Source organism: Sesamum indicum, linkage group LG2 (assembly GCF_026168435.1).
Source record: "Sesamum indicum cultivar Baizhima isolate 11 linkage group LG2, ASM2616843v1, whole genome shotgun sequence".
In the NCBI taxonomy this organism is placed as follows: domain Eukaryota; kingdom Viridiplantae; phylum Streptophyta; class Magnoliopsida; order Lamiales; family Pedaliaceae; genus Sesamum; species Sesamum indicum.
The window spans coordinates 2,989,417-3,002,416 of NC_142658.1; positions in this window are offsets into that span (position 1 = coordinate 2,989,417).

The following is a 13,000-nucleotide window of genomic DNA, read 5'->3' on the forward strand; positions in this document are numbered from 1 at the left end:
ATAAAGTAATGGACTTGGAAACTAGAAAGGTTCATATAACTAGAGATGTCATATTTCATGAGGATATCTTCCCTTTTCAAGATGATCCTGATATTATTTGTCCATTACCTAATATCACTACAGAAGGAGAATGTGAAAATGAAGACAGGCCTATGGAAACTGAAATTAGAAATCAGGACAGACCTATGGAACTTAGAAAGTCCACTAGGATACCTATTAAGCCAAGATGGATGAATGATTACATATGCAATAATTCGAAGGATATAATCTCACCTGCTGTCTCTGAATTATCTCATAAGCACATATATTTTGTGGAAAGTTTGTCATTTATACAGGAACCTAATTACTACCATGAAGCACAAACCAAGCCACAATGGAAGGAGGCAATGCAGCTAGAAATTACTGCTTTAGAGAAGAACAACACATGGGAAATTGCAACACTACCTCCAGGTAAGAATTGCATTAGGTGTAAATGGATATACAAAACCAAATTAAAGTATGATGGTTCACTAGAGAGGTGTAAAGCCAGGCTCGTAGCCAAAAGTTACAGTCAAATTGAAGGAGAGGAGTACAATGACTGTTTTGAACCCATGACAAAAACAGTCACTGTAAGAGTGTTTTTAAGGGTTGCAGCTGCTAGAAAGTGGCCTTTACACCACTTAGATGTTAACAATGCTTTTTTCCATGGAACTTTAGACGAAAAAATTTACATGAATCCACCAGATGGTTACCAAATACCCATGGAAAAAGTATGTAAACTTAAGAAGTCATTATATGGTTTTAAACAAGTCTCAAGCCAATGGAATCAAGAATTTACTGATAAGATAACTGAGTATGGTTTCCTACAATCTGCTCATGATCATTGTCTCTTTATCAAACAAACTGATTCTTACTTGATTTCACTCTTGGTCTATGTTGATGATATATATTAGTGACTGCACCTACCAAAGAGCTCATTATGAAAGTTAAGGACCATTTGAATAACCTTTTTCCTGTCAAAGATTTAGGGACTGCCACATATTTTTTAGGACTTGGGGTATCCCATTTCACACAAGGTTTGACCATAACACAGAATAAATACACATTAGACATTAGTAAAGACACAGGGCATATGCACAACAAGGCCACCACAACACCTCTACCTGCAGGTTGTAAACTGTCTGCAGAAGAAGGAAGTGCACTGCAAGATGCATCTAGATACAGAAGGCTCATTAGCAGTATCCTTGACTTGGGGTTCACACGTCCAGACATTTGTTATGCAGCCCAGCAACTGAGCCAACACATACAACACCCCTGTCAGCACCATTGGGGGGTTGCAATGCACCTTGTGAAATACCAGAAAGGAAATCCATCAACAGGTTATTCTTTACTTCCAAAAATGATCTTGATCTAAAGGCGTTTTGTGATGCAGATTGGCGACTTGCCAAACTACATGGAAATCTATAACAGGTTATTGCATATCCATGGGAGGGAGTCATATCTCATGGAAAAGTAAGAAACAGGCTATCGTGGCAAGATCCTCAGCAGAAGCTGAGTATAGGAGTATGGCGGCTACAACGTGTGAGATAACCTGGCTATTGTATCTGCTTAAGGACTTGGGAATTACAGAAAACACTCCAATACCATTTTATTAAGACAACAAAGCGGCACTACACATCACAACCAACCGGGTGTTCCATGAAAGAACAAAGCACCTGGAGATTGGCTGTCACATAGTTAGAAACAAATATAAGGAAGAAGTAATTCAGCCTAGCTACATCATCTCTAAGCAACAAATAGCAAATATATTTACCAAAACTTTATCTGGAACTGCTTTCTTGCATTTGCATTCCAAGTTGAGCATGGTCCCGTCAGACCCAAGCCCAACTTGTGAGGGGAGTGTTGAAGATCAACACCAAAATTACTGCTACAGATGGGCAAAATAGCCTCTGTAACAAAGAAAAGTGAAAGGAAACGAAGAAGAAAGAAGAAGGCAGTTGTTTATGAAGAAAGCCCAAAGTTGTGTTTCACTTACAAAGGCATATTTCCCTTAGTTGCGTTTTTTTGTATACGTTGTAAAGCAGTTGGCATCAGCAGTTGAGAAAGCTATTACTTTTCTTTCTCTTCTTGGCTTCGTTCTTTACTATATATATGTGTACCTATAGTTTGAACAGAAATAGAAAACATAGAAGCAGTATTCCCTTTTCAAGAAATCAATGGCAAATTACAGTTCCTCTTTACTCTTTCCTACTTTTCACAACAATCAACCAAGGTGAGACGATCTTCCGCTTGATACCTTTCAGATGAGTACTTGATCTTCATTGATTAGGGAGAGCCTCAAAGTCATGATGAAGCCATAGTCGACAAGCACAAAGTAGAATGAATTAAAGCTATGCAACCGTTGCTAGGGAATGATACATATGATGTAGTGGAATTACCTAAAGGCAAAAAAAAACCTTGAAGATTAAATGGGTATAGAGGTTCAAAAAGGAAGAGAATACCTCAAGAATACAGGCAAAGCTGGTCGCCAAGGGATCCGATCAGGAAAAAGGGCATTGGTTTTGAAGAAATATTCTCTTTAATAGTTAAAATGTCATTCATTCGAGTTATACTTGGTCTAGTTGCCTACTTAGACTTGGAGATTGAGCAACTGGATGCTAAAATAACATTCCTTCATGGTGAGCTTGAAAAAGAAGTAAGGATGGAACAACTTGAAGGATTCAAAGTTACAAGAAGAGAAAAATTAGTTTTTCGACTTAAGAAGAGTCTCTATAGCTTTAGGCAGGCACCAAGGCAATGGTACAAACAGTTTATCCTTTCATGGTCCAACAAGATTTCATGAAAACACGCGCAGAGCATTACATCTTTGTGAAGAAATATACTAAAGATGATCTCATTATACTTCTACTTTATGTAGATGATATGCTGATTTTTGGACATGATCGAGCGAAGATTGTTGCTTTATACAAAGCCTTGGATGAATCCTCCAAAGTGAATGTTTGGGACCAGCAAAGCAAATTCTTCAAATGAAAAATTATACAGATGATCAAAAAGGTGGTTGTGGTTATCACAAGAGAAGTATATTGAAAAGATACTTGAAAGATTCAACATGAAAGATGTCCAGCCAATAAGTATACCTCTTGCTACACATTTTAAACTAATCCAAGTACGTACTAATGAAAGAAGAACTAGAAAAAATGAAGAAGACCCCAAACTCATCTCATGTATGGAATGACATGCACTTGACCAGATACTACATACGTTATTGGTGTTGTCAGTAGATTTATGACTCGTCCTAAAAAGGAACAATCGAAAGCAGTGAAATCAATTTTTCGTACCTCAAGAGAGCTACTACAAAATTCTTATGCTTTATTAAAGGAACACTTGTGTTAGAAGAATACTCAGACCTAGATTTAAATGGAGATACTAATTTCATCAAATCAACATCAAGATACTTGACTACTTTTGCAGGGGGAGTTGTTAATTTCATGGCAAACCAAATTACAAAAGTGTATTGCATTGTCTACAATTGAAGTTTAATACATCGCTACCACTGAAGTTTGCTAGGAGATGCTTTGGTTGAAAATTTTCTTGCTTGAACTAGGGCAAGGGCAAGAAATGTATGTCCTATATTGCGATAATCAAAGTGCTATTCACATATCAAAAATCCAACATTTCACTCTCGATCAAAATATGTTGATGGTCGTTATCACTAGATGCGGGATGTGATAGAAGAAAAGTACCTACAACTTGATAAAATCCATACAAGTGACAATTGGTCCGACATATTAACCAAAGTGACAACGACAAGAAACTTGAAGATTGTTGTCAAGGAACTAGTTTAACAATGCTCCAATTAAGACGATAAGGGGGAGATTCGTTTAGTCCCTCCTTAATTGTGAAGGTCAACCAAAAAATTAAAATAGTGAAAATTTTCAAAAATTAATTTTCTTATTTAAAAATCTAAAATTTATTGGTTATATATATATATTATTATATAGTGGAATTCCACGATATTATGAAGAATATTTTGTTATAATAATTATCATCGCTTTCGATAAATATAATAGTTAAAAGAAAATGATGGTGTAAAAGAGAGGAAAAATAAATTATTAATTATCTCAAAAAAAATATTGTTCCCTGCACCAAATATCACCCTTTATGCCGTCTTTAATTCACGTTTATATCATTACTAAATACTCATATCGTAAATTCTATTTTCATTACTTTTATTTTTATAATAAAGGGTTAATTACATTTACACTCGTTGACTTATTGCTCTTAGACAAATTAGGTGTCTTTTGAAAATTACAAAAACTACCTGACAGACTTTTCCTACCAAACAAATTGTCGGAATGATGACATCATCAATAAAAGCCAACAAAAATCGAAAAATACCACTGTTGACCCAGTCAATTTTTAGTTTGATTTTTCATGGACCTAAATGCCCCAGGGGTTGTTTCTATAATTACTAAAAGTACAGGGGATGTTAAAGTAATGTTTCTATAATTTTTATATATGGTTTCTGCTGCTAGTTGAATGTTCTTCCACATAAAAATGGTTTCCTCGAGTTATATTAGCTTGTAATTCAATTGAAAAATACAAAAGATATCAACGTAATAGTGATGGCAGCGAGGTGGGTCTGCCCGAACCCGAGACCCACCCCGCTTCATGAACCTCAGCCTCGTACCCCACCTCGCCCCACCCCGCTTCATGAACCTCAGCCTCGTACCCCACCTCGCCCCATCCCCTTAAAAACTCGGCCCCGCCAAACATGCCCCGTTCCGCCGAATTTAAATTTTTATTGTTTAATTAAGTAGTATCAGTTTAAATGTAGTAATTTAATATAATTTTTTTAATCTAAAAAAATTAATAATACAAAGAATACATTCAATTAACGATTTATTTTTTTCAATAAATAATATCAGTTTAGATTTAAATACTTTAACATAGTTTTTAATTTTAAATTAATTGTATAACACAAACTACACACTTAAGTAATTTTTTTATTGAGTAATATCATTTTAAATTTAATAATTTTAATATAGATTTTAATCTAAAATGAATTATATAATACAAAGACTACAATCAAGTAGTTTTTTATTATTTCAATAACTAATATCATTTTAGATTTAGGTACTTTAACATAATTTTCCTTTACAATTAACTATATAATATAAACCACATTCATCTAATTTTTCTATTTCTCAATAAGTAATATCAATTTAAATTAATTTAATTTTATCTAAAATGAATTATATAATACAAATAATACATTCAACTAATTATTCTTTTCTATAAGTAATATCAAATATCATTGTAAATTTAGGTAATTTAACATAATTTTTTTATCTAAAATAAATTATATAATACAAATAATATATTTAAATAGTTTTTTTTGGTATTTTATCTATAGAGTTGGATATATGAAAAATTATTTAAAAACTTACCTATAATATAGTAATTTCTATTAATAATGTATTACATATTAATAAATAAATAATAAAAAGTATTAAAAAAATCGGACCGGTACAAAACCCATAACACGCCATGGACCCGATAGGGTTCAATATTTTAGAACCTAGAACTGCCTCGGACCCAATAATATGAGTACCAAACCCACTCCATTCAGGATGGGTTTGGGTTTGACCCCCAAAAATCTGGTTCGTTTGCATTCCTAATTAACGTTCGTCTAACATATACCCTCTCATGACAACTTATTGTAAGCGTATTTGTTAAAATTTTTCAAATAATAATGAAGTATTTAAATATAATTATAATAAATTCTAAGAGTGCCCATTGTAATTTTACTGTAAGTATTGATTTTACTGTGACAGTAGGTGTTGGTTGAATTCAAATTATCTTATATTATTGATCAAAATATGATTATTGTAATGATCTTTATTAGATATCCGATAAGAAATAATTGTTTTACATTCACAATTGCTCAAATTTCAAAAATTAAAAATGAATTATCCCAACAACATTATAATTTAAAGATTTTTAGTTTAAGGCTTAAGAAGGTTATTTTGTCTCATGTGAAGGACTATTTAAGATGTTCGAGTTAGGACACTACAATAAAATATAATATTAATAATAAAAATATTTTTTTCGTATATTTAAAATTATTACAAATGTATATATTAAATTACAGTAACTTTCGTCTTGTTAGGATATCATTATTAAGTAATAAAAATCGTACAAAAAGTTGTCACCACAAAATTATTCAGAGAGCTTATAAGCTCACCAAATACCTTTTTAATTAAATTGACACTATACACTGCAAAGCATCATTAGGCACGCACACACACATACATATATATGTATATATAATATTAGAAAAAATAATTAACTTTTTACTATGATTAATTATTATGATTAAACAAAAAAAAAAAAAACCATGGTGAGTACAAATTGTCCATGTCTATATGCAATAGCTATTAATTAGCCATTATTTCTACAAATGAGGCCGAACATTAGTCATAGTTAAAAATCGCAATAAATATTTTTTCCATAGGTAAAATCGAGACAAATATTCACTAACATGATCAAAGTTTCAAATTTTGAATTATTTTTATTTTATCTTGATTGATAATATTGATTTACCATCTTGTTTGTGTACTCATTTGATCATGATAGATATCATCAATTTATCATTTTGATTTAGCCGTGGTATATATTATCGATTTACCATTTTTATTCAACCGTAAGAATCAATTTACCGTTCTTATTTGACCGTGATAGACACATCATTTACCATTATATATCTTCGCATGCTAATATATGTGAGGAGGTGTATCGTCACCCATATAAGGGTATTTTGGTCAGAAAAAACTTTTTTGATCTGCAATAAATCAATAATAATTCAATCGAGAGTAAATATGAATTTTCATTCTTTTTCCTTTTGTTAATATCAGTTAATCCAGTGAATTTTAACTACCGGATGAATCTTTTGTTAGAAACGTTAGGAGTACGTACTAAATAAAATTTCTCATACCACAAAAAATTTATGTATAATTACACCAAACCTTCACAAAAAATAGTGTGATTATCCCTAATTTTTAAGTTGCACTCTTTTATAGTGATGGGGGATACCCTAATTTCTAGTGAGAATACCAAAAATACCCTTAATGAAGGGTATTTTCATAAATAGCAGGCGGAGATCCGCGTCATTTGCTATCGGGTCGGGTTATCTGGCACTCGACCCAGCTTAATACCTGAAGAAAAGATTGGAAACACCGACTTGCAGATATTGACATGTGGCCCAAACAACAATAAACATTGGGCTCTATAAATACACGATACACATCATCTGAGGTAACTGGCATTTATCATTTTCGACCTGCTTTCACCAGATCATATATTTTTTACCTCGATCAAACTAACTTGAGCATTGGAGGGTCATTGTCGGGGACGAATCCGACGAGTCTTATATTCTTGTTTCATCCTCAGAACCCAAATATTAGATCTTGGGAGATACATGGCCATTATCAAGATTACCACTCGAGGTCGCATATTTCGAGCAATGTCATATATAATATAGCCAAAAAATAAGAAATTAAGTAGAAGCATGAAAACTGTGGCATATAAGGTTAAAACAGAAGAAAACTACAGAAAAGTGTCCAAAAGGCAAGCAGACGAGAGGTTTAATTATATTACTTCCATCACGCGGCCTGAACTTTAAACTCCTCTCCACATACATATATTAAAAAAATTGCTGCTTTTCATAAAAAGCTGTGGATGTAAATTTAAAAAAGTTATTAAAAAAAGTTACATATTTTTATATCGTTATTGTTAAAAAAAATAATAATAGTTTGTGCATGAAAATGGTGTGGGCTGCTCATCTTTAATAACTTAAAAAGAAAATGTCAGATGCAGTGATCATGAGGATGCACTCTTGTAAATGATTCGAGTCTAGTCGAGTAGAGTATATTATTATTTAAATTTATTTGAATTATTATCGAGTTAATTGAGTTTTGAATTTGGTTTGATTGTTTATTTAATCGGGATCAAACGAGTCTTTATTTGGAACAAATATGAATCGAGCTCGAGTAATTTCACATATGTTTTATTATTTATTTGGGATTAATTCTATGTAACTATCAAATTTGAACCAATTATTTTAGTTTTTTCTTGAAGGCTAATTGTGTTATTTATTTCCGAAAGTAAATTATATCATACTATATATTAAAATATTTAAAACACTAACGAGTACATCAACAAAAATAGTAAACGTGTATGATTGTCTAAGTGGACATACTCATGTAAATAGGAGTTGAAGACCTTTGTCAAAGTGAACAAACTTTAGAAGCACAACCTTACCGTTTAGCTTGGGTGTCATAGGGGTTTTTGACGCAGTGAAATTTTTACATGCACTTGTCTATCAACTGTCCCCTCACATAGACATCCGACTTGCCCATGCTCGTGTATCTCCCTAGTAATGTCCTACATGCTGCCAAGACACAAGCCCCCGGTGCTTACAATATGCCAACAGTGATTCCCTACGCTCAAGGCATGCACTTCACCCACCATGCAGCCTGTCGTGCTCGTCGCCCATTCATTCATCAATCGACCAACTATGTACCATGTGTTGCTGATCAATCCGGTTTCATGGCACCAACACTCTCAGCAGTCTGCCAGAGCCTGAAGAGTCTCACATATGCCTTATGCCGACTACTGTCGGCACTATCTGGCGAGTCTAATGCACATGCCTATCGCATTAGACCGAACGACCTTTCAAAGGGACTTACTAGAGATTCACAGTTCAAAAACCAACCCACCGAAATAAAAAACTGATCAAATGTACTGAAATCAGATCAAATAATTTGGTTCAAGTTATTATTTTTCTGAAAGTTTGGTATTCAGTTCATTTTTTATTTTTAGTTTCTATTTATCGAACCCTACCGAATATTAAAATGTTGTGCTTATATTTTTTTAATTTAATTTTTATAAACATAACATTGTATATTAATTTACTTTTTTACTATATTTATTATTTTACTTTCAAAAATTAAAAAAAAATAAATTAGAAGTGTAACTACTATTGTTAATATTTAATTTATAACTATTTCGTATATTGTTAATGAAAATATATTCAGTAATTACCCAATATCGAAACGTATACACCAAAAAAATTGAGTAATTGTCAAAAGGATAACCAAACGAATAACCCTAGTTGATGCAAAGCCCTCATTGGCTATGGAAACTATATATTTAAGGAGGTTAATTAAAATCATCATATTCTTAATCAAAATTAGCATTTGGTTAAAATTATTTATTTATAGTAAAAAAAACTTTTAGTTTATTTTTTTGGTATATAATATATATATATATATATAGATATACTACAAATTTATGGTTTTATATTTTGTCGTACCAAATAGATACAAATTTAAAGAATTGGGTCCTAAATATATAGGCAGATGGTAAATGAAAAAGACTTTTCAAAGTCACATATTTCTTGGCCTAATTAATTAGCCGTGCTACATTATTTTTGGACCACATTATTGTGGCAAAGTCTATTATTTATTGTGCATTGCAACCAATTGTGAGTGGTCATACTTAGAAAAAAATCGTTTTATGAAATTAATTTGAGAAATAAATCACAAAATGGTGAACCCTATCACACTAAAATCTACTTAAATCTCAATCAATTTGAACTCCTAAATCATAGAAATGACTTATTAACATACTAAAATCTGTCACTAAAATTTTGTTCGGTTGGTGAAACTAAGGTCGCATTACTGTAAGGTCGTAGCTTCAAATCTTACTAATGTGTGGTTATTTTTTTCTATGTTAATAGTAATTATCTTTTTACTATAATAATGTATAGGGCTAATTACACTTACAGTCCCTATAAAAATTTATTATTTACACCTAATCCTCTTTCATTAGAATTTAGATAAAAAAATGCAGATGTTAGCCAAAAAAAAGTTACATAATTTTTTAATTTTACGCTTCATTCAATGTTCTCATATAATAATTTTGTACTTATAAGAGGAAAAATATGATGTTTTAGTCTTACTCCATATGTATAATTATATTTATCCCTTTATAAGTACAAAAATATATATGAGAATATAAAATGAGGGGCAAAATTAAAAATTTGTGTAAGTCTTTTTATTTACATTAGCATTTTATGTTTTAACCCTAATGGAAGGAAGTCGGTTGTAAACAAAATTTTTTTGGAGGGGGTATAAGTGTAATTTAAACTTTTATTGGGGGAAAATATAATTTTAAAATTTCGAATGGGGTCTATGTGTAGTTAATCCTAATTTATATTTTTGATTAGTTACCACATCTATTCTCATCCCACATTAGAGATGTAATCATGTTACAGGTGGGAGCCACCACTAAAAAAATAAAAAAAAAGTGTAATTTGGCGCGCATAGCCGACCATTCCAAAACCGTTCTATATTGGAATGGGTATTGGAACAAAATAGAAACAGAACTTGGTAGATGACGTCATAATTCCTATTTTTTGTGGGTTATTTTTTTGAAACGGCAAAATTGTGTCAATATGTGTTCCAAAATAACAGTTACAATGTCCGCTCCCACAACCATTTCAATATAGTAACGGTAAATGGTTGGAACTCTGTTTGGAATACATTATTAGAATTAGGGACGGTCTTGCGTTGACCTTTTCTATATGTGCGACAATTGATGTCCAAAATATTATAGTTAGTAAATCCATTCCAAAATGAGCTACAATTTGGAACAGTACGCACCTACGCAATTATGCTAAAAATCATTCTTAAGTATGAGTTTTACTTAAGACGGAATGTGTTACAATGATAGTCCCAAAAATCAGTACAAGTTGGAACGATTTTATTGTTTTATTAATATTGGATTACTAAGACCATTTCAAATAAAGTACAACGGCTATAATTCAACGGACAAAAAAATCGTTCCTAAAGTCTGATCCAATGACCGTTGCAAATAAAATAGCAATTACTTTTTAACAGCTAAATATGTGTTCCAGTACCCGCTCCAAAGCCCGTTCCAATTATTCATATATATATATATATATATATGTGTTTCTTTCTTTCCATTTAGTTTCACTATCTTCTTCCATTCTTATTTTCTCTCTGTTTTCTCAATATCTCTCGAATTGTTTTGATCTCTCACTATCCCACTAATAGTTTTATACTCTTGTTGGTCAATCTCTCTCAAATTTTCGTTGATATTTGAAGTTATTTTGATCAGGTAACAACTTTAACCCTTTACTTGTCAATTGGTTATATTTGTTATAATTTTCTCAATTAAATTTAATGTTATAATAATATATATATATATATATATGTGTGTGTGTATAAGACTCATCATTAAGACAATGGGTCTTACTCCGGAGTTTGAGGATGGTGTTGCTACATTTATAAAATGGACCAAGTCTCAACATGCATAGATGGACAGTGAGAAAATTAAGTGTCCTTATGGAAGTGCAAAAATTAAATTTTCAAAATCCCTGACCAAGGAGTAGAAGAGAAGAAAATGTGAATAGATTAGTCATCTTAAGTTTCCTTATGATTACGCAGCTGATTTGGCATGTTGTGTCAACATGAAGGAGCTAAGGCTACACGACATGAAGAGCCATGATTGTCACGTATTCATGCAGAAGTTTATCCGAATTGCCTTTTGTGAAATGCTTCCTGAACCTGTGTGGAGTGCATTGACAGAGGTCAGCCCTCTATTCCAAATTCTCTATTCGACGATGCTAGATGTAAACAAGGTACAAGAATCGGAAGCTAGTGTTGTGACCATCTTGTGCAACCTTGAGAAAATATTTCCGCTAGCTTTTTTCGACTCAATGAAGCACCTAACTATTCACCTACCATATGAAGCGTGCGTGGGAGGCCTGTGCAATATAGGTGGATGTATCCATTTGAGAGGTAAGTACAAGAGTTATTCTAGTTTTTTGAAATAGTTCTAGTGTAATTTGGTTTCTAATAAATATACGGTTATTAGATTTCTTCGAGACTTGAAAATGAAGGTGAAAAATAAAGCACACGTCGAAGCGTCAATTGTAGAAGCTTACCTTGTAGAATAAATCGGTCATTCACTTCTCACTACTTTGAGCCGCAGATTCTTTGCAAACGGAACAGGCCACGTAGAAATGACGACCTCTGTATAAACGACAATCATATCCAATGGTCTATTTTCAATTACCCTAGCCGAGGTAGTGGTGAATCAAAGAAAAGATGGTTCAATGAATCAGAATGCCACATAATCGAGACGTATGTGTTGACCTACTGTGAAGTAGTTATGCTATACTACGAGTAAATGTAAAATACCAATACAGTTTATTCACATTGTTATTTTAGACTTTTAATTTATGTATTGATATGTATGTGAACATGTCCTTTTTGAATGAACTTTACGAGCACCACATTCGTAGGACCCCATTATTGAGGAGCTAGTAGCTACTCAATTCAAGGATTGGTTCAAACGTCGTGTAAGTTGTGTCTTATGAATTGTGCCTTTTGAATTGTGTTACAACTGTAATTTGTCAATATATGATTTCTCTAATATGTGCAACACAAGTAAAATTCGAATTGAATTACACGGACAACGAGCTTATGAAGTTGCATTATTGGGGTTCTATACTGAGGTCACAACATTGCTGTGTTACTTGTGAATGGTAACAATTTCCACACTGAACTTCACAGCATAGGCAAGTCTACTATGAACTATGGGGTGTGTGTCAAAAGCTTATCATATACAGACACGGACTGTGACTTCTATGGGATTCTCGAAGAGATAATTCAGTTAGATTACCCCCTTATTCTGAACATGCAGATCGTTCTATTTAAATGTCGTTGGGTCGATCCCGTGAGAGGTATGAAGGTACATCCTTGTTGATGTAAACTGCAACAAAGTATACCAAAAGAACGAACCATTCATCCTATCACAACAAACAGTACAACGTCTACTACACGAAGTACCCTAGCATGAAGAGTGACAAAGTAGACTAGATGGTTGTTTGCAAAACAAAAGTCAGAAAAGTCATTAACAACTCTTGATG